The sequence below is a fragment of the Lacerta agilis genome, chromosome 2, assembly GCF_009819535.1.
Source record: "Lacerta agilis isolate rLacAgi1 chromosome 2, rLacAgi1.pri, whole genome shotgun sequence".
Lineage (NCBI taxonomy): Eukaryota > Metazoa > Chordata > Lepidosauria > Squamata > Lacertidae > Lacerta > Lacerta agilis.
In genome coordinates this window covers 115556881-115584195 of record NC_046313.1, presented here as the reverse complement: position 1 = coordinate 115584195, position 27315 = coordinate 115556881, and the positions used below count along the sequence as shown (strand labels likewise).

General features: G+C 46.9%; 1 pseudogene; it reads right to left on the bottom strand.

Moving 5' to 3' along the window:
• Positions 1–27315, bottom strand: part of LOC117042623 — a 52330-nt pseudogene that overhangs the window by 6128 nt on the left and 18887 nt on the right.

Below are 27315 nucleotides of genomic sequence, written 5' to 3'. Positions count from 1 at the left end.
AAATTGCATATAATTAGAAAATCTCTGTTTAAAGTATGGATGAAGTATAAAGATTTGTTAGAAAAGAAAACACCCAGATGGTTGTCACCATTAGAAGCAAAAGCCCACAAAAGAGCAAATACGGATAGACAATGGCCGAAATATAGTGACATTTTGATACAAGAAGGAGAACATTTTAAGTTGAAATCATATGAACAATTGAAAGGACATGTTACAGACTGGTTGCAGTATTACCTGATTAATGAGATATTTAAGTCAGATAGAAAAATTGGTTTTCAGTTAGAAAAATCTAAGTTGGACACAGAATTGATAGAGCCAAAGATTTAAAATCTTTCCAGAATGTATAATTTACTGCTTGAATGGCATACTATAGATGAAATGGTTAAATCAACAATGATAGATTGGGCAAGGCATGTGGGGCACAACATCATGTTGGAGGATTGGGAAAAATTGTGGAAAACTGGTATAAAATTTTCAGCATGTAATTTGCTTAGGGAAAATATAGTGAAGATGATGTATAGATGGTATTTGATACCTGTTAAACAGGCAAAAAATTATCATAGTCAAAATAATAAGTGCTGGAAATGTAAAGAAGCAGAAGGAACGTTTTTCCATATGTGGTGGACGTGCCCAAAGGTAAAAGACTTCTGGGAAAAGATTTATAATGAAATGAAGAGGGTGTTGAAAAACACATTTAAAAAGAAACCAGAAGCCTTTTTACTGGGCATCCTAGGCCAAGAAATTACAAAATGTGATAGAACTTTATTTATGTATGCCACAACAGCAGCTAGAATTTTGATAGCTAAAAACTGGAAGACAGAAGTAATTCCAACGATTGAAGAATGGCAGATGAAAATGATGGACTATATGGAGCTCACAGAGATGACCGGGAAGCTTTGTGCCCAGAGGGACGACGCGGTGGAAGAAGAACGGAAGAAATTTTAATTGTACTTTAAAACATATTGTATGATTGATAATTAGATATAATTTGGAAGAAAAGTTAAACTGTAGATGCAGAGTTAGGTTAAGTGTTTAAGATAGATGAAATATGAGTTAAAATAATAGTTAAGATTAATAAGTAGGTATTTTTATAGTAAATAAGGTTTTGCAAGATGTTTAGAAATTACTAAAGATGATAGACAAGGAACGCAGGAAGAGGAGATAGGAGGAAGTCAATATACAATGTGAAGGACAGTTGTTAATGATAATAAATAAGCATTTTTGTTTTTATTGTATGTTTTCATTGTAGGTTTGTTTTTTAAATAATTGTATTGTTGTGTTTATGTTTGCGTTGTTGTTTTTTGTTTTATAAAATTTAATAAAGATATTTAAAAAGAGAGACGGGGGAAGGAAGAGAGGGAGGGAGGGAGGAAGGGGTGAGAGAGAGAGAGCGAGAGAGAGAAGGGAGAGAAAGAAAGAAAGAAAGAAAGGGGGGGGGAGGAAGCCTGCTCTTGCGAGAGGCAGTGGCGGAATGAGCATCCCAAGAGGAAAGCTTCTCCTGCGCAACCTGATTTCAGGTTGCTCCTCCCTCCCCCACCACTCTGCCGCTGGCAGCGGAGGGGTTGGAGGCAATCCAGTGCCTTTGCTCCATGGGACGCACTTTTTCCCTTTCTTTTTAGGAGGAAAAAAGTGTGTCCTATGGAGCAAAAATACAGTACTTAACCAGAGGTACCACTGTAATCCTTAAAAGTTTGGGTATACTGATGCAGATTGGGCCAGGTGTACCACTGACAAAGGTGGATATGTACTTATGTTTGGAGAAGGTTCAATAAACAACTAACAATAACAAATGATTACACAGGCTGTTGAGGGGGGAATCCCACCCATTTCCATAGCAATCTTCCCAATCCCTTAAATCCCACAGACATGAGAACAGATATAGTGTGAATAATGGAAACCAGGTGGAATGGAGAGGAGTGGGGAACAGTTATCTCTGGGTACAAACCCTTTAGATGTGGATAAGACTTTAGTTGATAAAAGCCTCAAAGGGCGGAAATAATAAAGTGGGCATCCTCCCTTTCCTCTTTCCCCCAATGGTTGGACACCCTATAACAGGCCCAAGCACCCGATCCAGCAGCTGATCTGGGACTTATGGCAGGACAAGGACTGAGCTTCGAGGGAGGAGAGGGTGGGTGCTTTCGGGCTCCTGTTTGGGGATCTGTCCCTGGTCGACTTCAAGTCATGGCAGATTCCTGGGCAGGAGGGAGAAGTCAAGGCAGGCAGCCCCCAGGTCTCTCTCTCTTTCTCCAAGATGGCTTCGATTCCTCCCCCAGGGATGCTTCCCTCCCTCCCTCAGCCCCCTAACTTCCTCTGCCCTCATCCCTCCGCCCCTGAGGGTCTCCCTTGCCCAGCGGCCCCCCCTGCCGGCTCTCCCTTCTTGCCAAATTGCTCCCATCCGGAGGGGCCTCGCCAGATGAGCAAGGAGGGGGGAGAGGAGGGAGGCAGGGTGGGGGTCTCTATCCAGGCCTCTATCGCCTCCTTTAACCCTTCCATGGACTCCCTCTCTCTGATTCTCTATACACAAAGGGGACCCATCAAGGCACGCGGCGCCCCAGGGATTCCTGCCAGGGAGAATCTGGAACTCGCAGAGAGGGGCGGAACTGGGGCCTCGGTTCAAGTCCCAGCCCTTGGGGGGGGGGGGTCCTCACATTTCATTCCCGCAAAAGCGCCCGTGGGGGCCGGGCAGGGCAACTGAGCATCTCTTGACTCTGAGGATGGGGGGCTGCACAGGAGATCTTGCAATGGAAACCCTGCGAATGTAGGGTCTCCGATCTGCAGCCGGATTGCCTGGATCGGGAGCTTTGCAGATAGCGCTACGAAAGTTCTTCGGGGAGGGGGTCTCTGCTGCCTTTCTCTCCCCGCCCATCGCACCCTCCCCCCCCTGCAGCTCTACCTCTTTGTCCTCTCCCGCCCTCCGCTTCCACCGCTCGCTATTCTATTCCGATTTCCTTTCCTGCAATACAAAGGGCTGGGGGCTCTCCAAGGACGCGCCCCCCCCCGGGGACTAAATGAGCAGTGCCTAAATCAGCCCCTCCCCCGCTGGACAGATCTACTTTACTTTCAACCCTCCCCCCCCCCCGCCCAAAAGCCTGCCCTCCGTTCCCAGCTGCCCTGATTGCAGATTCAGGGGGAGGAAAAGCACACCCTTCTCACCCTCCCCACAACCCCAAATCTCCCCCCCATCCCAAAATAATGTTTGCACCTTTTTTTCCTCCTCCTCTGCACACGTGCTCCTCTTCCGGGAATGTGAAAGGCGGCCCCTCCCCTCCAACCTTGGCTCTCCCCCCTCCTCCAAATCTTCCTGCCTCTCTAGGAAGCGGAGCTCACTGATCCATGGGGAGGAATGGCTGGCCCCTCCCTCCCAGAACACACAAATTCTCCTCCTTCCTAACAAGCTCCGTTAGGCTGTTTCTTTCCTGAGAAGGTCGGAAGTTCGATCCCCGGAGACGGCAGGGAAAGAGACCCCCCTTCCCCTCCCCACAACCTCAAGAAATGCCTCAGGGGCACGAAGGTGTCACAGCTTACAGTCCCCCTTTGTCTCTTTTAATCCCTTGCCGGGAGAGGGGGCGGTCCCTTCATTTCCATACCCATTTCACAACGTGGGGGAGGCAGGGCGGTGGGGTAGAGTGTCCCCGTTACAACAATTGCTACTTATTACCAAACTTAAAACCATGGAAATGCCTGGTCTGAATTGGGATACTGTATTGGATTCTTCAGGGACCCAGGTGGCGCTGTGGTTTAAACCACAGAGTCTAGGGCTAGCTGATCAGAAGGTCGGCGGTTCGAATCCCTGCCACGGGGTGAGCTCCCGTTGCTCGGTCCCAGCTCCTGCCCACCTAGCAGTTCGAAAGTTCGAAAGCACATCAAAGTGCAAGTAGATAAATAGGGACCGCTCCGGCGGGAAGGTAAACGGCATTTCCGTGTGCTGCTCTGGTTCACCAGAAGCGGCTTTGTCATGCTGGCCACATGACCCGGAAGCTGTCTGCGGACAAACGCCGGCTCCCTCGGCCTATAGAGCGAGATGAGCGCTGCAACCCCAGAGTCGGACACGACTGGACCTGATGGTCAGGGGTCCCTTTACCTTTATTGGATTCTTATCTCATTATACATGATACAGCTTTTTTTAGCCATCTCACCCTAACAGTCGTGAACTGGTATACCACACCTATTGGCCAAACACCCATTCCCACCACACTTCTGAGTAACACCCTTCCCCACCCCCTCACGATATATAAGGGTCTGGTGACTTCTGTTTCAGTGTATCTGAAGAATTGTGCACACAGGGCGACACCTGGCTTAAGAGCAGTACATGTTGTCCGTTACAATGTGAAAAGGATCTAGGAGTCTTGGTAGATCACAAACTTGACATGAGTCAACAGTGTGACGCAGCAGCTAAAAAGCCAATGCAATTCTGGGCTGCATCAATAGGAGTATAGCATCTAGATCAAGGGAAGTAATAGTACCACTGTATTCCGCTCTGGTCAGACCTCACCTGGAGTACTGTGTCCTGTTCTGGGCACCACAGTTCAAGAAGGATACTGACAAGCTGGAACGTGTCCAGAGGAGGGCTACCAAAATGGTCAAAGGCCTGGAAACGATCCCTTATGAGGAACGGCTTAGGGAGCTGGGGATGTTTAGCCTGGAGAAGAGAAGGTTAAGGGGCGGTATGATAGTCATGTTCAAATCTATAAAAGGATGTCATATAGAGGAGGGAGAAAGGTTGTTTTCTGCTGCCACTTCTACCACACTAACCAGGTCATCACTATTGGTTAGGACCAGATCTAAAATGGCTGATCCTCTTGTTGCTTCTCCCACTTTCTGGTATCTGAAGAAGTGTGCATGCACACGAAAGCTCATACCAGGAACAAACTCAGTTGGTCTCTAAGGTGCTACTAGAAAGAATTTTCGATTTTGTTTTTTCTGGACAATGAAATTGTCTGCAAGGCCAGTGAGGAATCTGTTCGACCTTATGCTCTTGGCTGAGTTTGACATCCAACAAATATCAGGGTAGTTGAAATCCCCCATTACTACTATCTCACTTCCTTTTGAATGCTTGGCCATCAGTTCCAGGAAGGCATCATCTGTGTCCTCAGTTTGGCTTGGGGGTCTATAGTAAACTCCCACAATGAGATCACTGTTATTTTTCTCTCCCTTAACGTTGACCCAGATACTCTCAACTTGACTTTGGAGTTTCAAATCCTGGATCTCTTCACAGGTATACACATCCCTGACATATAATGCTACTCCTCCTCCTTTCCTGTTTGGTCTATTTCTCTGAAATAGATTGTATCCCTCTATTACTACATTCCAATCATGAGACTCATCCCACCAGGTTTCCGTGATGCCTATTATGTCATATTTAGTTTTCTGTACCAAGAGCTCAAGTTCATCTTGTTTATTTCCCACGCTCTGTGCATTAGTATACAGACATTGAAGACCATTGATCAATCGCCCATGGCTCTTATTTAAGGATATTTTCCTCCCACCACTAGGTCTGCGTGCTGTTTGCTCCATTTGGTCCTTGACATTTGGATGATCATCTTCAGTACTTGATAGACTCCTACCTTCAGGACCACTGTCTCCCTCCCCCACATAAGTATCCTTCTTTGGAGGTCTTTAAGCGGAGGCTTGACAGCCATCTGTCAGGAATGCTTTGATGGTGTTTCCTGCTTGGCAGGGGGTTCGACTGGATGGCCCTTGTGGTCTCTTCCAACTCTGATTCTATGGTTCTATGTTTCCTCTCTAGGAAGCGGAGCTCATTGATGCAGGGGGAGGAATGAGTGGCAAAAGGGGATTCTTCCCCCACCCCTCCTCCCAGAAAACATAATTTTCCTTCCCTCCAAACAAGCTCTATAATTCCATTTCTTTCCCGAATAGGTCTCAGGTTCCATCCCAGGCAGCGGCACGAAAAAGACCCCCCAAATCTCTGAAGAGACTCCTCCTCGGGGCATGAAGGCCACACAGCTTGACACCCCCACCCCACTGGAGTAACCCCCCTCCTGCCCCCATTTCAATTCTCTGCTATGCGATGCAGACCCACGCAGAACTCGCACCAGGACCCCGCAATGTAAGCCATGAGCAAATCTCCTCCAGCGACTCTCCCAGCAAATAGGCATAGGGGGTGCATGTCCCCGATGGAGCCCCAAAGAGCAAGAGGCAAAAGGCAGCTCCATCACGTCAGGTTCCCATAGATGGGGGGGCGCTCTAAGGCCATAGCTCTATGGGCACACAAAATGTTTCCAGGACAGAGGAATGAGAGGCGGGAAGTTTTGGGCAGGGGAGGAGGGGCGACAATGGACAATCCTCCCCCTTTCATATTTCAGGAAAGGAAATTGGAGTAATATCAGCAGGGGGGCAGAGGTCAAGAAAGGACACAGAGGTAAAGAGGCCAAGTGGGGGAAGGAGGAGAAGGGGTGGGGGGAAAGTGGCAGAGACTCCTGCCCTGGGACCCATCGACAGAGGCCCAGATCTATGCTGCTGTACTGCAAAAGTGGAGGTGACTCTGAAAATGAGAGGACGCAGTCACAGGCCGGGCAAGAATGGGTGAGTTTAGTCCCCTTTTCTTCAGTTTCAAGTCGCTGATAGAGCAGCAGAACCAGGATATTCAGAGAATGAGGGCGGAGACAACCTTGGGGGGGTGCTATGCAACCAGGAGGAGGAAGGCATTGTTTAGGGGACTCTTCCTTTTAGGAGGGGTAAGAGAGGGAAGAACAGACATTGCCACTCTTCGTAGGAGGCATGGACTCAGACTGAGCAACTCGTGGCCAAGAATAGCTGGTGCAGTGCTGCTCTCTCTGTTAATTGTAAATGAACATATAAACCTTGTAGTGTAGACCCAAAAATCCTTGGTTCTGAAAGCAAGGAATTGTGGGGCTGGGGATTGTTGCTTTGCTGTGGGAAACTGACCGAGGACTGCCCTCGGCCAAGAATGTAGAACGACTTTTACGGCAGATCCGCTGGGGAGTGTGAGATTCACAAGTGGAAGAGTGTCACCCTGATACCCTGATAAGAACCGAGGGGGCCAGCTGGTCATTGTTAAGGCTGAGAGAAATTATGGAGGGAACATCAAAAGAGGCTGCAGCAGCCCTTCTTCTTGACAGGTGAAGAGTAATGATCAAAAGACGTGGATTGGTTAATTGGCTAAAGGAATTGTTTCTCATAGGAGAAAAATCGGGAGTCCACGTGGGGTTGGGGGCTATAACTATCTGACCCCTTTGTGAAGGGAGATCTCAGAAGAATCTCAGAAGGGGAGCCTAAGAAAGCTTAGGAGGGGCATGCCTTCCTCAGAGTCTAGGGCGGGATGCCTGAGAGAGAAGTACCTGTCTTTGAGATGTAGATTCAAGCTAAGAATTAGATCCTTGCCATTCAATGGATAGGGATTAAGTAAGTCTTTAACGCTAGCATACTAGAATGTTTTTGTTTTCTTTGCATGTAACCATTCTTTGCATGTAACCTGTCATAGGGGACCCAGGTGGCGCTGTGGGTTAAACCACAGAGTCTAGGGCTTGTCGATCAGAAGGTCGGCGGTTCGAATCCCTGCGATGGAGTGAGCTCCTGTTGTTCGGTCCTAGCTCCTGCCCACCTAGCAGTTCGAAAGCACGTCAAAAGTGCAAGTAGATAAATAGGGACTGCTCTGGCGGGAAGGTAAACGGCGTTTCCGTGTGCTGCTCTGGTTAGCCAGAAGCAGCTTTGTCATGCTGGCCACATGACCCGGAAGCTGTCTGCGGACAAACGCCGGCTCCCTCGGCCTATAGAGCGAGATGAGCGCCGCAACCCCAGAGTCGGACACGACTGGACCTGATGGTCAGGGGTCCCTTTACCTTTACCTTTAACCTGTCATTGGGAACTATACTTTATGTACCTTTTTAGTAACTTTCAAATAAATGTTTAAAGGAACTGTTGTTCTGCGTTTTTGTTCGTCTCTTGAGTTATGCTTGGCTAAATCCAGGTCTGCCGTGAGTCCCTGCTATCATAAGGGAAAGTATTTATCTCTGGCTCTGTTTCTGAGCCAAGAGGCTGCACAGCCATTACGGGTGGGGGCTGCCCTCTTGTCCCTGTCCTGGGTTTGCAGCTAAGGTGGAAAACTATAGAGGGTGGTGGCAGCGAAAGAAGAGCGTTTGGCTCAGCTTGGAGAAGCTGGGTCAAAACAGAGTAACGCGTGCACCCAGGGCACCAACAGTGGGAAACTGTTGGGCAAGTTGGGGGCACGGTTACTACAAACCTACTGAAGGCTCAGTAATTCTCGGAGCTTGCTTGCCTGCCGGAGATCGTAACACCAAGTGGCAACCCCAAGGGTGCTGTCTCTAACCCACTGGACTATCCCTCGATCTGACTGCATGTACACTGGCCTCTCCTGTTGAACCATTAATGGGCAATACCAGACTTGACATGACGTAGAGGGAGGCTCAGTTACCTGCTCGTGAATGGGGGAATATTTCAACAAGTGACTAAGGTGAATAGAACAGGGCAGGGACTGTGGGAAACAGAACAGAGCAGAATATGATCACAAGCACCCCAACTAGAGGACATGGGGCACTGACCCCTAGAGTTAAAGTAGGGGGTGGAGATTTCCATCCAAAAAGTCTTGCTGAGGGCCACACCTCTGGGACCAGGATGGAATCTGTCCCCACCCTTTGTAACTGCCTTGGGGCAGCTGGTGGATTTGGAGGAAGCTGACCCTTGGCACTCTCGGTTTGGGACCTGCCTGAACCTCCTTCCACATTATACTCATCCATATTGTTTCTCCCCTGCGTCATTTTGGGGACAGCATTCTATACAGACTTCTGTCACTATGCCCCCACCTGCACATTGCTTTGGGATGCTCTGGAGTGGTCCCTTCTCCCCTGTGCCCCCTTCCCTGCTCCTGCAAGATGCGCAACTAGGAACAGAGCCATTCCTGGTTATGCCACTAAATACCCCTTTTATTTAACGTGCCACCTAACATATCTAGGCGCAATATATCTATAAATCAAAAGAAAAGGTGAGGGTTTCAATATTACCTTGGTCATATAAGTAGGTGCTTTCAGTCTTTCTGTGTCTTCATGATTCCATTATTGCAATTAAAACAGTGGGAGTAATGCTGCTGTTGCTATAATATTAATCTAACAAAGCAACACCCCCATTCTCAGCTCCACTTTGTGCAATTCTCCATTCCCAGATACAAACATTTCCAGCTGACGCTCAGTCCATTCACATTCAGCAGCAACACGCCAGACTCATAGATTCCGCTCCCTTTCTAACAGTACATTAAATATTATATTATGCTTACTATTGTGAAATGTTACCTTCATTACTTTAAGTACATGTCTAGACAATGTTACATACAAACAACAAAAGCTCACATATGCTTCATACATTTAAGATTGATTTCCTGTTACTGATGTGAAGGAAAGTGTCAACTCGGAGAGAAACATGTTCTGCACTCTAAATAGTTACAACCCATGGAAGTTGGTAGATGTTTTGGAAATCATTCCATAACTAAAGTAGATTCCACACTCCTATTTAAACCGTTTCTCTTCTTTGAGTTACTTGATGGCTTGTAGAGTTCCTACTCTTACAACTCTTAACACTCAAGAGTCTTTTGATGGTTTGAAAGACTTCCTCTACAACTGAACCTCTATCCACTTCCCTAGGACTCTGTATGAGTTTGTTGATGTTTTGTAAGAAGTCCACTCCTAGCACTTATATGGTTTCTCCCCTGTGTGGGTTTGTTGATGAATTCTAAGGTGTCCACTCTGATTGAAACTCTTTCCACACTCCATGCATTTAAATGGTTTCTCCCCCGTGTGAGTCCGTTGATGAATTCTAAGGTATGCACTCCCAGTGAAGCTCTTTCCACACACTATGCATTGAAATGGTTTCTCCCCCGTGTGAGTCCGTTGATGAATTCTAAGGTGTCCACTCTCAGTGAAGCTCTTTCCACACTCCATGCACTGAAATGGTTTCTCCTCCATGTGAGTCCGTTGATGAATTCTATGGTTTCCACTGTGACTGAAACTCTTTCCACACACCATGCATTTAAATGGTTTCTCCCCCGTGTGAGTCCGTTGATGAATTCTAAGGTATCCACTCCCAGTGAAGCTCTTTCCACACTCCATGCATTTAAACGGTTTCTCCCCTGTGTGAGTCCGTTGATGAATTCTAAGGTGTCCACTCTCAGTGAAGCTCTTTCCACACTCCATGCATTGAAATGGTTTCTGCTCCATGTGAGTCCGCTGATGAATTCTATGGTTTCCACTGTGACTGAAACTCTTTCCACACTCCATGCATTTAAATGGTTTCTCTCCCGTGTGAGTCCGTTGATGAATTCTGAGGTATCCACTCCCAGTGAAGCTCTTTCCACACTCCATGCATTTAAATGGTTTCTCCCCCGTGTGAGTCCGTTGATGAATTCTAAGGTGTCCACTCTCAGTGAAGCTCTTTCCACACTCCATGCATTGAAATGGTTTCTCCCCCGTGTGAGTCCGTTGATGAATTCTAAAGTGTCCATTCTGACTGAAGCTCTTTCCACACTCCATGCATTTAAATGGTTTCTCCCCCGTGTGAGTCCGTTGATGAATTCTAAGTGTTCCACTCTCAGTGAAGCTCTTTCCACACTCCATGCATTGAAATGGTTTCTCCCCCGTGTGAGTCCGTTGATGAATTCTAAGGTATCCACTCTCAGTGAAGCTCTTTCCACACTCCATGCATTGAAATGGTTTCTCCCCCGTGTGAGTACGTTGATGAATTCTAAGGTGTCCACTACAAGTGCAGCTCTTTCCACACTCCATACATTTAAATGGTTTCTCCCCTGTGTGAGTCTGTTGATGTTTTCCTATTGCTCTACTGTCACTGAAGCTCTTCCCACACTCCATGTTTTCAAATTGTTTCTCCTATCTCTGTGCACACTCCATGCATTTAAATGGTTTCTTCATTATTCCCATTGAACATGGCCCTACAGAGTTCTTACTGCCTTCTCCATTGTCTGCTTTGGAGGGCGAAGGGGCGAGGAAATCCTATTTGTTTTCCAGGAAGAGAACAAAGGAATATTACACACATCAATCAGCACCTGCTCTTATTTTAACATCTCATACATTCTCTCTTCTCCTGCATACGTTCCAAATTTTTGGGAAATGGAAATGAGATAATGTCAAATAAGGGTAACGCCTCATCAACCTTTCATAACCCTTAATCATTGTTAATGAGGTAGCATTATCTTAGAATACGGTTGAATTGTGGTAATTTCTTTTTAAATAAAGAGGTTTCTCAAAGGAAAGGGAGCTGCTCTATGTACATGAACCTGTCCACTATTCATCAGGGTCCAGATCACTTTGCTACTATAAGAAAAGATTTTGACTGTTCAGAATCGTGAAAATAAATGTAATAAGTGGATTTTAAATTCAGGAGCTTCTAGCCATTTTTCATACAAAAGGGAATATTTTAATGACATTAATGATATTGCAGAACCTCACATTGAAATGGCAGGTGGCAATGTTGTTGAAGCTAAAGGTGCATGTTCTGTGAATTTAAATTTTAAACTAAGACTAAGGATGGTGAGGTGTATGTTCAAGCCAATCTAATAAATGGCATAAGGTTGATCTGCCCTAGGGTGTCATGCTCAAACCAGAAAGATGTGGCGGACCTGAAGCTGTTACATAGAAGGCTGGGACACGGGGACACCAACGCAATTCAGGACCTACAGAAAAGAGAACTTGCAAGGGGACTGCAGGTAACAAAGACCAACACAGTAGCAACAAAGTGCATAAGCTGTTATACAGAAAGCTGTAAAACCTTCATTTCCTCCTTACACAGAGCAGAGAAGCACCAGAGTTATTGACATACTCTGCAGTGGACCTAAGAATGTTCCCTCACTAGGTACATACTAATATTTCTTGCTGATTTTTCAAAGTATCATGTTGCATATTTCATCAAGGAAAAGAGTGAGACAGTGGATTTCATCAAGGGAAAGAGTGAGACCTGTATTCTATGTTGTCAGGCAAAAGATTCATGACCTTATCCAGAATTTGCAAATGCAACGCCCATGCCTACTGACTTCTTAAAGAATCATCAGGATTTGAAACCATTCCTGACAACATAGAATACAGGTCAGCCGTTGGTAGACTTTTGTATCTTGTTACCACTTGTAGACCTGATTTAGCTAATGCTGTGGGAATTCATAGCAGGAAGGTAAATGCCCCCACTGAATATGACTGTGTGGGTGTGAAAATGGGGGTACGGTATTTGAAGGGCACAATGAATTGTAAATTGAGGTTGCCAGCTGTTAGTAATCCTGAAAAGTTTGGATATACTGATGCAGATTGGGCCGGATGTACCACTGACTACAAATCCACAGGTGGATATAGTATGCATTATGTTTGGGGAGGGATTCAATAAACAACTAACAAGAACAAGAACAATTGTAATAATAAATACACATGCTTGGGGGGGGGGAACCCCACCCATTTCCATAGCAATCTTCCCAATCCCTTAAATCCCACAAACATAAGAACAGATATAGTGTGAATAATGGAAACCTGGTGGAATGGAGAGAAGTGGGGAACATTTATCTCTGCGTAGGAACCCTTTAGATGTTTCTCCACAGAAACACAGGCATGTGGGTAAGACTGTAGTTGATAAAAGACTCGAAGGGCAGAAATAATAAAGTGGGCAACCTCCCTTTCCTCTTTCCCCCAATGGTTTGACTCGCTATAACAGCCCCCAGCGCCCAATCCAGCAGCTGATCTGGGGCTTATGGCAGGGCAAGGACTGAGCTTCGAGTGAGGAGAGGGTGGGTGCTTTCGGGCTCCTGTTTGGGGATCTGTCCCTGGTTGACTTGAAGTCATGGCAGATTCCTGGGCAGGAGGGAGAAGTCAAGGCAGGCAGCCCCCAAGTCTCTCTCTCTTTCTCCAAGACGGCTTCGATTCCTCCCCCATTGATGCTTCCCTCCCTCCCTCAGCCCCCTAACTTCCTCTGCCCGCATCTCTCCGCCCCTGAGGGTCTCCCTTGCCCAGAGGCCCCCCCTGGCCGGCTCACCCTTCTTGCCAAATTGCTCCCATCTGGAGGGGCCTCGCCAGATGAGCAATGGGGGGGAGGGAGAGACATGGTGGGGGGGAGTATCTATCGCCTCCTTTAACCCTTTACATGGACTCCCTCTCTCTGATTCTGCGCGGAGCCAGGATCGCGGCGCCCCAGGGATTCCTGCCAGGGAGAACCTCGAACTCGCAGAGATGTGCGGAACTGGGGCCTCGGTTCAAGTCCCAGCCTTTCGGGGGGCTCCCATTTCATTCCCGTAAAAGCGCCCGGGGGGGGGCAGGGCAGCTGACCATCTCTTGCCTCTCAAGAGGAGATCTTGCAATGGAAACCCTGCGAATGGAGGGTCTCCGATCTGCAGCCGGATTACATGGATCGGGGCCTCTGCAGATAGCTCCCCGTAAGTGAGTTGTTCTTCGGGGAGGGGGGTCTCTGCTCCCTTTCTCTCCCCGCCCATCGCACCCTCCCCCCCCCCCTTTGCAGCTCTACCTCTTTGTCCTCTCCGGCCCTCCGCTTCCACCGCTCGCTATTCTATTCCGATTTCCTTTCCTGCAATACAAAGGGCTGGGGGCTCTCCAAGGACGCGCCCCCCCCCCTCTGGGGACTAAATGAGCAGTGCCTAAATCAGCCCCTCCCCCGCTCGACTGATCCACAGAAAGAAGGGGGAGGGGGAGCACTGCCCTACTTTCCTCACATCCCCCCCCCTCGCCCAAAAGCCTGCCCTCCCTTCCCAGCTGCCCTGATTGCAGATTCAGGGGGAGGAAAATCACATCCTTCTCCCCCTCCCCACAACCCCAAATCTCCCCCCACCCAAAATAATGTTTTTCACCTCTTTTCCCTCCTCCTCTGCACACGTGTTCCTCTTCCGTGAATGTGAATGCCTCCCCTGCAACCACGGCTCTCCCCCCTCCTCCAAATCTTCCTGCCTCTCTAGGAAGCGGAGCTCACTGACCCATGGGGAGGAATGGGTGGCCTCTCCCTCCCAGAACACACAAATTCTCCTCCTTCCAAACCAGCTCCGTTAGGCTGTTTCTTTCCTGAGAAGGTCCCTGGTTCGATCCCCGGAGGCGGCAGTGAAACAGACCACCCCCCTCCCCACAAGCTCAGAAAAAGTCCTCCGGGGCACGAAGGAGTCACAGCTTACACTCCCCATTTGCCTTTTTTAATCCCTTGCCGGGAGAGGGGGCGCTCCGTTCATTTCCATAACCCATTCTAAACATGGGGGATTCAGGGCCGTGGCGTAGAGTGTCCCCACCCCTGACAGAGGAAGCAGTGCAGGCCACCCTCAGGCAGAAGGAGGGAGCTGGTGGGTTGCACCCAGTTGCCTGTGGAGCCAAGCCCTCCAGGTGGCTCTGGGAAGTGAGCCCAGCTGCATGTTAACAAAGGGTGGGGACAGATTCCATCCTGGTCCCAGAGGTGTGGCCCTCAGCAAGACTTTTTGGATGGAAATCTCCACCCCCTACTTTAACTATAGGGGTCAGTGCCCCATGTCCTCTAGTTGGGGTGCTTGTGATCATATTGTGCTCTGTTCTGTTTCCCACAGTCCCAGCCCTGTTCTATTCACCTTAGTCACTTGTGGAAATATTCCCCCATTCACGAGCAGATAACTGAGCTTCCCTCTACGCCTTGTCAAGTCCGATATTGCCCACTAATGGTTCAACAGGAGGGGCCAGTGTACATGCAGTCAGATCGAGGGATAGTTCAGTTGGTTAGAGACAGCAGCCTTGGGGTTGCCACATGGTGTTATGATCTCAGGCGGGCAAGCAAGCGCCGATAAGAATTATTGAGCCTTCAGTAGGTTTATATGTTTATTAGCGGACCAGGCCACACGTTGCTGTGGCTCATTTTGTGAAATGGAAAAGGAAGATATAAAAGAGAAAGCGCATGCCTCCCCACAGCTTCTCCTGTTGAACTCCCGCATGCCTCCTGTCCATCTTTCCCCCCATTTTCACCTGGCTTCCCACAGTTTCTCCTGTTGAACTCCCGCATGCCTCCTCTCCGTCCCCGCCCTGTTTTCACCTGACTTCCCACAGCTTTTCCTGTTGAACCTCTGCCTGCCTGCTCTTCATCTTTCCCTTTTATGCCTTCCTCCCCACAGCTTCTCCCGTTGGACTCCCGCCTGCCTTCTCTGTCTTTCCCCTCCCGCTTTTGCCTGCCTCCCCGTAGCTTCTCCCATTGAACTTCCACTTGCGTCCTCTCCGTCTTCCCCGCTCTTTTGCCTGCCTCCCTGCAGCTTCTCCTGTTGAACTCCCACCTGCCTCCTCTCTAGAGATGTAAAATTTCCAGAAATTTTGAAGCTCAGGGGGGGGGAACCGTCCCCCCCCGGGTTTTTGGGGGGGGGAACGGAAATTTTCGGAAAAATTGAAAAAATGCTACATTAGCACTTCTTTTTTCTTTTCCAGATTTAAAGTCATTCTGTTACTTTAGAAACATAAAATATAACTATGGACAATTTTAATGGGCATAAAATTATCACAACTTAATTAATTGGAATAAAAAAAATTTAAATAATCATTGTGCATTTTATGTTATCAAAGAGGGTAATTGAGCCATTGGTGCTTCAGCTTGTCCCAGGTTCCTTTTGGGGGCAGGTTCCAGGCTGCATTGGGGGTGGCATTGTTTTGCAGCAAGGTTTGATGTCTAGGTGGCTTGCCTGTGCAGTTGCAGGGGAACACAGATTTTGTTTTAAGTTCAGTTCTGAGGTTTGCTACTACATTTGCTTTTAGCTTTTTGGTTTACTTTGTAGGTAGTGTGGTGTGGGTACAGTTGTTTGGGCGCCATATGTGAAATTGAAGGCATAGCACGCATCAACTGTCTCCTCAGATCTGTGTAAACTAGTTAGCTGAGTTGGTTTTTCTTGTCTGGGTGCAGTCTTATGTCTTGCTGAGTTGGTTTTTAAATCAATTATTTCAGAAGGTCTAGTCCCTAAAAAAAGTTCAACAACTAAAAACGAACTGAATCCCTAAAAAACGGGGCATTTCTCATCCCCCCAAAAGTAAACAACTTTGAGCTGAACCCAAAAAAACGGGGGTAGATCACTGCCAGATTTTAATTCTGAAAGTAGATCACAGTCTCTTGGGAGTTGGCCACCCTTGGTATAAGACATGTAACTAGAATAAAAATTAAAAAAAAAATTCAAGCAAATAATTGTAATAACTACCGTAATAAAGCACTGCTATAATTATATATAATTTTCCTAAAATTTTTGTTTCATTCGCCTTTCTGTGCTGAAATGTCACAACCTGAACGACCATGGCTTGCCCCCACCCCTAGTTTTGATCCTGGGTACGCCCCTGGCCAGGGCTCCTGCCTTGGGGCATCTGGTAGATTTGGAGGAACTTGACCCTTGGCAATCTCGGTTTGGGACCTGCCTTAACCTCCTTCCACATTATACTCATCCATATTGTTTCTCCCCTGCGTAATTTTGTGGATAGCATTCTACACACAATTGTGTCACTGTGCACATTGCTTTGAGATGCTCTGGAACGGCCCCTTCTTCCCTGTGGCCCCTTCCCTCCTCATGCAAGACGTGCAGCTAGGAACAGAGCCTTTCCTGGTTATGCCACTAAATGCCCCTTTTATTTATCCTGCCACCAAACATCTATGCACAATATATCTATAAATCAAAAGAAAAGGTGAGGGTTTCAATATTACCTTGGTCATATGTGCTTTCAGTCTTTCGGTTTCTTGATGATTGCATTATTGCAATTAAAACAGTGGGAGTAATGCTGCTGTTGCTACAATATTAATCTAACCAACTCTGCTTCCAAAGTAACACCCCCAGTCTCAGCTCCACCTTGTGCAACTCTCCATTCCCAGATACAAACATTTCCAACTCCCTCCACCAAACACCAAAACCAGCTCACTCTCAGTCCATCCTCATTCAGCAGCAACACTCCAGACTCATAGACTCCCCCTCCCTTTCTAACGGTACTCTAAATATTATATTATGCTTACTATTGTGAAATGTTACCTTCATTACTTTAAATACATGTCTAGACAACATTACCCGTGTTTCTCCTAAAATAAGACACCGTCTTATATATTTTTTCCCTCAACGAAACACAGTATGGCTTATTTTCAGGGGATGTCTTATTTTAACCGCGTCGCATCAGTACGCTGCACAGCCACGCCTCTCCAGGCTGTTTCAATGGGAGGTGTCGCATTACTATGGCTTATTTTCGGGGTATGGCTTATTTTTGGGGAACGGCTTATATTTCGCAAATGCATAGAAATCCTGCTATGGCTTATTTTATGGCTATGGCTTATTTTAGGAGAAGCACAGTACATACAAAAAACAAAAGCCCACATACGCTGCATGCATTTAAGACATCTGAAGGCATCCCTGTTTAAGGAAGCTTTTAATGTGTGATATTTTAATGTATTTTTATTAATTTTTTGTTGGAAGCCGCTCAGTGTCTGGGGAAATCCAGCCAGATGGGCGGGGTACAAATAATAAGTGTTATTATTATTATTATTATTAGTAGTAGTAGTAGTAGTACTAGTATGATTTCCTGTTACTGATGTGAAGGAAAGTGTCAACTTGGAGAGAAACATGTTCTGCACTCTAAATAATTCCACCCCATGGAAGTCAGTAGATGTGTTGGAAAGCATTAAATAATAACCAAAACAGATTCCACACTTCTTCTGGGACCCAGTTTGGTGTAGTGGTTAAGAGCGGTAGACGAGTAATCTGGTGAACCGGGTTCGCATCTCCGCTCCTCCACATGCAGCTGCTGGGTGACCTTGGGCTAGTCACACTTCTTTGAAGTCGCTCAGCCCCACTCACCTCACAGACTGTTTGTTGTGGGGGAGGAAAGGAGACCGTTAGCCGCTTTGAGACTCCTTTGGCTACTGAAAAGTGGAATATCCAAACTCTTCTTCTTTTATTTAAACAGTTTCTCTTCTTTGAGTTACTTGATGGCTTGTAGAGTTTCCACTCTTACAGCTCTTAATACTCCGAGTCTTGTGAAGGTTTGAAAGACTTCTAGTACAACTCAACCTCTAGCCACTTCCCTAGCACTTACATGATCTCTCCCCTGTATGGGTTTGTTGATGTATTGTAAGAAGTCCACTCCGACTGAAGCTCTTTCCACACCCCATGCATTTAAATGGTTTCTCCCCCATGTGAGTCCGTTGATGAATTCTAAGGTCTCCACTCCGACTGAAACTCTTTCCACACTCCATGCATTGAAATGGTTTCACTCCAGTGTGAGTCCGTTGATGAATTCTAAGGTCTCCACTCTGTCTGAAGCTCTTTCCACATTCCATGCATTTAAATGGTTTCTCCCCTGTGTGAGTCCGTTGATGAATTCTAAGGTGTCCACTCCGACTAAAGCTCTTTCCACACTCCATGCATTTAAATGGTTTCTCCCCCGTGTGACACCGTTGATGAATTCTAAGTTCACCACTCCCAGTGAAGCTCTTTCCACACTCCATGCATTGAAACGGTTTCTCCCCCGTGTGAATCCGTTCATGAATTCTAAGGCTTCCACTGTGACTGAAGCTCTTTCCACACTCCATGCATTTAAATGGTTTCTCCCCTGTGTGAGTCCGTTTATGAATTCTTAGGTGTGCATTCTGACTGAAGCTCTTTCCACATTCCACGCATTTAAATGATTTTTCCCCAGTGTGAGTCCGTTCATGAATTGTAAGTGTTCCATTATCAATGAAGCTCTTTCCACATTCCATGCACTGGAATGGTTTCTCCCCCGTGTGAGTCCGTTGATGAATTCTAAGGTCTCCAATATGACTGCAGCTCTTTCCACATTCCATGCATTTAAATGGTTTCTCCCCCGTGTGAGTCCGTTGATGAATTCTAAGGTCTCCACTCTGACTGAAGCTCTTTCCACATTCCATGCACTTAAATGGTTTCTCCCCCGTGTGAGTCCGTTGATGAATTCTAAGGTGTCCACTCTGACTGAAGCACTTTCCACATTCCATGCACTTAAATGGTTTCTCCCCCGTGTGAGTCCGTTGATGAATTCTAAGTGTTCCACTCTGACTGAAGCTCCTTCCACATTCCATACATTTAAATGGTTTCTCCACAGTGTGAGTCTGTTGATGTTTTCTTAGTGTTCCACTGTCACTGAAGCTCTTCCAACGCTCCATACTTTCAAATTGTTTCTCCTTTCTCTTTCCACACTCCATGCATTTAAATGGTGTCTTCGTTAATCGCATAGGACATGGCCCTAGAGAATTATGACTGCATTCTCAGTTGTCTGCTTTGGAGGGTCAAGGGGAAAGGAAATCCTTTTTTTCTAGAAAGAGAACAAAGGAATATTACACACATCAATTAGAACCTACTCTTATTTTAACAATTCATACATTCTCTCTTTTCCGCCATATGTTCCAACCTTTCATAAACCTTAATCATTATTAATGAAGGAGCATTATCTTAGAATACGGTTGAACTGTGGTATTTATTTTTAAAATAAAGAGGTTTCTCACAGGAAAGGGAGCTGCTCTATGTCCATGAACTTGTCCACTATTCATCAGGGTCCTAAGTTAACTATGAAGTTCTTCATCCTCTTCACAATAATCCTCCACCCCTTGGCCACATTTTGTCCCCTTCGACCTCCAGATCTTTATTAATCACCTGCACAGTCCCTTTGGCCTCAGGAGGTGCATACTGGCCATTTTGGAGACCCATGTATAAGTCTAGTGACAAGGCTTGGTGCTTGTGGTTGGCTGAAGGAGTGCTCAGGTAGGAGATTGTTCTTGGGGTTGGACCTCCATCTCTCAGCCTTGCATTGCATGGAGAGAGCTGAAGATACAGCTTACTGTATTCGTTCCAGAGTTCCGTTCTCAACCTGAAACCATTCTTAACCTGAGGTACCACTTTAGCTAATGTGCTCTCCCACTGCTCCTGCCGCTGCACAATTTCTGTTCTAATCCTGTGGTAAAGTTCTTAACACGGGTTAGTGGAGTCTTTGACCCAAAGTGTTTGTAACCCGAGGTGTTTGTAACCTGAGGTACCACTGTATTGAAAATCCTAAGCCTACTGGCTCAAGTGAAGAGGATTTAGCCAAGATTAGAGCATGGAAGCTGAAGAATAGTAAAGCCAGAACCATCATTTTAGATGGGCTCCATGATGAGCAGTTATCCATGATTGACTGCAAGTGTTGATGCGTCTCAAATATTAAAGGATTTAGAGCACTAATTATGTGTCTAAACAGATTACAAAGGCCAAATACACACCCAGAAAAATTGTGTGCTTTAATTGTAACAAAGAAGGCCACAGTGCAAGGAACTGTAAGGCTCCAAAGGCAAAAAAAAACCACAACTTATAAACAAGATAAGGAAAAGAAGGGGAGATCTGAACACACTTTCCTACTATAAGAAAAGAATTTGACTGTTCAGAATCAGGAAAATAAATGTAATAAGTGGATTTTAAATTCAGTAGCTTTCAGGCATTTTCCGTGTGAATGGGAATATTTTAATGACATTAAAGATATTGCAGAATCTCACATTGAAATGGCAGGTGGCAATGTTGTTGAAGCTAAAGGTGCATGTTCTGTGAATTTAAATTTTAATGTGAACAATGAAGTTATGCATATTACTGTTGAAAAAGCTTTGTATGTTCCACAACTCTATCATAACATACTTAGTGTGTCCAGTTTGGACAGCAAAGGTTTCCAGATAACATTTGGGAATGGAAAATGTTTCACTAAAAATGGTGAGGTGTATGTTCAAGCCAATCTAATAAATGGCATATATGAAGTTGATCTGTAAGAGAATCAGTGCTAGGGTGTCATGCTCAAACCAGAAAGCGGTGGTGGACCTGGAGCTGTTGCATAGAAGGCTGGGACACAGGGACACCAACGCCATTCAGGACCTACAGAAAAGAGAACTTGCAAGGGGACTGCAGGTAACAAAGAGCAACACAGCACCAACAAAGTGCATAAGCTGAGTTACTCAGAAAGCTATAAAACTTTCATTTCCTCCTTGCACAGAGCGGAGAAACACCAAAGCGCTTGACATAGTCTGCAGTGACTTGATATCGTCTACAGTTGACCAATGAATTGTAATAATAATAATAATTTATTATTTGTACCCCAGCCACTCTGGGCAGCTACATACTAATATTTCTTGATAATTTCTCAAAGCATCGTGTTGCATATTTCATCGAGGAAAAGCGTGAGACAGTGGACATGTTCCAGATACAGGATGTCCAGATACAGGATGTGTGACACCTGGCTTGAGAGCAGTACATGTGAAAAGGATCTAGGAGTCTTGGTAGACCATAAACTTGACATGAGTCAACAGTGTTATTCAGCAGCTAAAAAAGCCAATGCAATTCTGGGCTGCATCAATAGGAGTATAGCATCTAGATCAAGGGAAGTAATAGTACCACTGTATTCCGCTCTGGTCAGACCTCACCTGGAATACTGTCTCCAGTTCTGGGCACCACAGTTCAAGAAGGATACTGACAAGCTGGAACGTGTCCAGAGGAGGGCAACCAAAATGGTCCAAGGCCTGGAAACGATGCCTTATGAGGAACGGCTTAGGGAGCTGGGTACGTTTAGCCTGGAGAAGAGAAGGTTAAGGGGTGATATGATAGCCATGTTCAAATATATAAAAGGATGTCATATAGAGGAAGGAGAAAGGTTGTTTTCTGCTGCTCCAGAGAAGCGGACACGGGGCAATGGATTCAAACTACAAGAGAGAAGATTCCACCTAAACATTAGGAAGAACTTCTGACAGTAAGAGCTGTTTGATAGTGGGATTTGTTGCCAAGGAGTGTGGTGGAGTCTCCTTCTTTGGAGGTCTTTAAGCGGAGGCTTGACAGCCATTTGTCAGAAATGCTTTGATGGTGTTTCCTGCTTGGCAGGGGGTTGGACTGGATGGCCCTTGTGGTCTCTTCCAACTCTATGATTCTATGTTAAAAGATGCATCCCTACCCCTGAAGCTGTGGGCGAATGCAGCAAGTACTGCAGTATATCTCTAGAACAGATTGCCAACCAAGGGAGCTAAATGCACATCTTTTGAACTTTGACATGGGAGAATTCCCAACCTGGCACACATTCTTGTATTTGGAAGTCTATGCTACTCCCACGTTCCCAAAGAACATAGACGCAAAGCTTGACTCCTGAGAGCTAGCAGGTACAGTGGTACCTCGGGTTAAGAACTTAATTCATTCCGGAGGTCTGTTCTTAACCTGGAACTGTACTTAACCTGAAGCACCACTTTAGCTAATGGGACCTCGTGCTGCCGTTGCGCTGCCAGAGCACAATTTCTGTTCTTATCCTGAAGCAAAGTTATTAACCTGAAACATTATTCCTGTGTTAGTGGAGTTCTTAACCTGAAGCGTATATATCATCTGAGGTACCACTGTATCCTTGAGGAACACGCGTCTGGAGGGAAAGAATACAGAATAATGGACTTACAAACTGGTAAAGTGAACGAACATCAAGCAATCTACTTTGATGAGCACAACAAGGCTGACACTAAAAAGAGTATCTGAAGAAGTGTGCATGCACACGAAAGCTCATACCAAGAACAAACTCAGTTGGTCTCTAAGGTGCTACTGGAAAGAATTTTCTATTTTGTTTCGACTATGGCAGACCAACACGGCTACCCACCTGTAACTAAAAATAGTGTTGTGGATTTATGTGAGGAGTCAGAAAAAGTCCATGATCTTGTGTACTTTATTCATTAACCTTACCATGTCCAAAGCTGTCTTCCAAGGTCATAGCCCCCTCTACAGGTGATGCACAAGGAGAGGAGGCAGAGGACCAGACTCCTAGCGGTACCAGAGATGGAGGATCCGTATGGAGACATGCCATTGTTGGAGGAGGACGAGGAAGCTGATGCCTGGAACCACAAGTTAGATGCTTATCCAGAACCAATAGGTGTCCCACCCGTATGTCTCTCCTTCTTCACAGGGTCGCCGTTACCTCAAGAACCTTCTACATGGGAGGAGATGCCAACTGCAGAACCCTGTCTCTGGAGGAAGGCGCACAGAAGAAGATGGATTGCACTGCATCAGAATAAGACGTGGACCCTTACTGACCTACCTCCCGGTAAGAAGGCCATACAAAGTACAGGTAAGTGGGAGTTTAAGATTAAGAAAGGATGAGAAGAGGGAGTGCAGCACAAGGCTTTTCTCAACGCTATGGCGAAGATTATGATGAAGTCTTTGCGCCAACTGTGAGGTACAGCAGCGTAAGAATGCTTTTGAGCATTGCAGCCTCCAAGCAAATGGAAATTAGGCACATTGACATTGCAACTGCCTTTCTTCGGGGTCAAATCTCAGACTTAAGCAGGCTGCTAGGGCCTGGAATCAGAAACTGCACAAAATGCTGATGTAGCTTGGGTACAAGCAAGGACATGCCAACAAGTGCTGTCAAGTAATGGACAATTTTTCATACTTTTAGCTTTTGTGGTGACTAGATTATTGCCACAGCAAATGACAAACACTATGCACAGGTTGTGAAACACCTAGGCAAAAAGGTCAAGGAACTGGGAAAGATCTGGTACTAACTCACAAACCAAGTTGAAAGAAGAAGAAGAAGAAGAAGAAGAAGAGGAGTTTGGATTTGATATCCTGCTTTTCACTACCCGAAGGAGTCTCAAAGCGGCTAACATTCTCCTTTCCCTTCCTCCCCCACAACAAACACTCTGTGAGGTGAGTGGGGCTGAGAGACTTCAGAGAAGTGTGACTAGCCCAAGGTCACCCAGCAGCTGCATGTAGAGGAGTGGAGACGCGAACCCGGTTCCCCAGATTACGAGTCTACCGCTCTTAACCACTACACCACACTGGCTCTCCAGAGAAGAAGATGGGTAATTTCTTTTAAATCAACGGCAAAAGATTCATGACCTTATCCAGAATTTGCAAATGCAAGATGCACACCCAGTTGCAACGCCTATGGCTACTGACTTCTTCAAGAATCAGCAGGATTTGGAACCATTGCCTGAAAACATAGAATACAGGTCAGCAGTTGGTAGACTTTTGTATCTTGTTACCACTTGTAGACCTGATTTAGCAAATGCTGTGGGAATTCTTAGTAGGAAGGTAAATGCCCCCACTGAATATGACTGTGTGTGTGTGAAACGGGCGGTACGGTATTTGAAGGGCACAATGAATTGTAAATTGAGGTTGCCAGCTGTTAGTAATCCTAAAAAGTTTGGGTATATGGAATCAGAAAGGGCCGGATGTAGCACTCACTACAAATCCACAGGTGGATACAGTATGTATTATGTTTTTTTTTGGGGGGGGGGGTTCAATAAACAACCAACAAGAACAAGAACAATTGTAATAATAGTTACAGATAGGTAGTATGTAGTTACAGGTAGGTAGTGTGTATCTGAAGAAGTGTGCATGCACACAAAAGCTCATATCAAAAAAATTCTTAGTTGGTCTCTAAGGTGCTACTGGAAGGAAATTTTTTTTTTATTTTGTTTCAATTGTAATAATAAATACAAATGCTGGGGTGAGGGGGTAACCCCACACATTTCCATAGCAATCTTCTGAATCCCTTAAATCCCAAAGACGTGAGAACTGATATAGTGTGAATAACGGAAACCTGGTGGAATGGAGAGGAGTGGGGAACAGTTATCTCTGCGTAGGAACCCTTTAGATGTTTCTCCACAGAAACACAGGCATGTGGGTAAGACTGTAGTTGATAAAAGACTCAAAGGGCGGAAAGAATAAAGTGGGCACCCTCCCTTTCCTCTTTCCCCCAATGGTTTGACTCGCTATAACAGCCCCAAGCGCCCAATCCAGCAGCAGATCTGGGACTTATGGCAGGGCAAGGACTGAGCTTCAAGGGAGGAGAGGGTGGGTGCTTTCGGGCTCCTGTTCGGGGATCTCTCCCTTGTTGACTTGAAGTCTGGGCAGATTCCTGGGCAGGAGGGAGAAGTGAAGGCAGGCAGCCCCCAAGTCTCTCTCTCACTTTCTCCTAGATGGCTTCGATTCCTCCCCCCCAGGGATGCTTCCCTCCCTCCCTCAGTCCCCTAACTTCCTCTGCCCTCATCCCTCTGCCCCTGAGGGTCTCCTTTGCCCAGAGGCCCCCCTGGCCGGCTCACCCTTCTTGCCAAATTCCTCCCATCCGGAGGGGCCTCGCCAGATGAGCAAGGGGGGGGGAGGGAGACAGGCTGGGCGGGGGGTCTCTATCCAGGCCTCTATCACCTCCTTTAACCTTTCCACGGACTTCCTCTCTCTGATTCTCCACACAAAGAAGACCCATCAAGGCACGCCTCGGCACCTGCGGGGAGCCAGGATTGCTGCGCCCCAGGGATCATAGCTGTCAACCCTCCCTGCTGTTTCCCAATGCTATAATAAGGGAATTTCCCGCAAAAAAGGGAAAGTTTGACAGCTATGCCAGGGATTCCTACCAGGGACAACCCGGAACTCGCAGAGAGGTGCGGAACTGGGACTTCGGTTCAAGTCCCAGCCCTTGGGGGGGGGGGCTCCCATTTCATTCCCGCAAAAGCGCCCATGGGGGGCAGGGCAGCTGAGCATCTCTTGACTCTCAGAGGATGGGGCGCTGCAAAGGAGATCTTGCAATGGAAACCCTGCGACTGGAGGGTCTCCGATCTGCAGCCGGATGGCATGGATCGGGGCCTCTGCAGATAGCGCCCAGTGAGTTGTTCTGGGGGGGGGGTCTCTGCCCCCTTTCTCTCCCCGCCCATCGCATCCTCCCCCCCCCCCTTTGCAGCTCTACCTCTTTGTCCTCTCCGGCCCTCCGTATCCACCGCTCGCTATTCTATTGCGATTTCCTTTCCTGCAATACAAAGGGCTGGGGGCTCTGCAAGGACGCGCCCCCCCCTCTGGGGACTAAATGAGCAGTGCCTAAATCAGCCCCTCCCCCGCTCGACTGATCCACAGAAAGAAGGGGGAGGGGGAGCAGTCCCCTACTTTCCTTTCAACCCTCCCCCCTCGCCCAAAAGCCTGCCCTCCCTTCACAGCTGCCCTGTTTGCAGATTCAGGGGGGGGGGAACACATCCTTCTCCCCCTCCCCACAACCCCAAATCTCCCCCCCCAAAAAAAAATTTGCACCTTTTTTCTTCCTCCTCTGCAGACCTGCTCCTCTTCCGGGAATGTGAATGGCGGCCCCTCCCTCCAACCATGGGTCTCCCCCTCCTCCAAATCTTCCTGCCTCTCTAGGAAGCGGAGCTCACTGACCCATGGGGAGGAATGGGTGGCCCCTCCCTCCCAGAACACACAAATTCTCCTCCTTCCAAACCAGCTCCATTAGGCTGTTTCTTTCCTGAGAAGGTCCCAGGTTCGATCCCCGGAGAGTGCAGGAAAAGAGACCCTCCCTCCCCACAACCTCCGAAAAAGTCCTCCGGGGCACAAAGGAGTCACATCTTACATTCCCCCTTTGCCTCTTTTAATCCCTTGCTGGGAGAGGGGGCTGTCCGTTCATTTCCATACCCATTTCACAACGTGGGGGAGGGCAGGGCCGTGGCGTAGAGTGTCCCCGTTACAACAATTGCAACTTAAAACCAAACTTAAAACCATGGAAAGACCTGGTCTGAATTAAGATACTGTATTGGATTCTTATCTCATTATACAGGATAGAGCTATTTTTAGCCATCTCACAATCGTGAACTGGTATACCACATCTATCGGCCGAACAGCCATTCCCACCACCCTTCTGAGTAATCCCCCTCCCCACCCTCTCACTATATATAAGGGTCTGGTGACTTATGTTTCTGTATATCTGAAGAAGTGCGCATGCACACAAAAGCTTATTACCGAACTTAAAACCATGGGGGGGGTCATGGATTCTTATCTCATTATACAGTACATGATACAGCTATTTTTAGCACTATCACCTGGGGAGTGGGAGATTGTGGGTATCTCTTTTTGTCTTTGATAGGGAAATTTACCAGCCATCACCTTCCCCACCGCTATGCCTCCCCGGTAGCGAGTGCGGGACTCGTAAAAATCGTTAAAAGCCCGACGATGAGCGGGCATTCTTTCTCCCCCCTTTTCCGGCCATTCCCCTCCACTTTCCAAGTCACACAAGCACCACATAAAACCCTCGCGATGAAGGGTTCCCCAAAATCCCAATCTGCGTTCCGAAAAGCCCCTGGAAAAGCGCTTCTGTCAAACAGCGCTCCGCTGGTCTCCATTTTCTCAATGAACGGGAAACCCACCAATCAGGAGCATGCATTCAGCTCAGCCTGCAAAATGGAACGTTCAGGTCAGCTACAATGATTCAATCATCACCTTCACGCTTGACTGAACACTAAGTGGGTTTTGACAGGCTCCCCGCTGGGAGAACAATGGAATCGAAACCAAAATGTAACCAGTTGGGGAAACTATTAATTATAACTTGCAACAATGTATCAAAT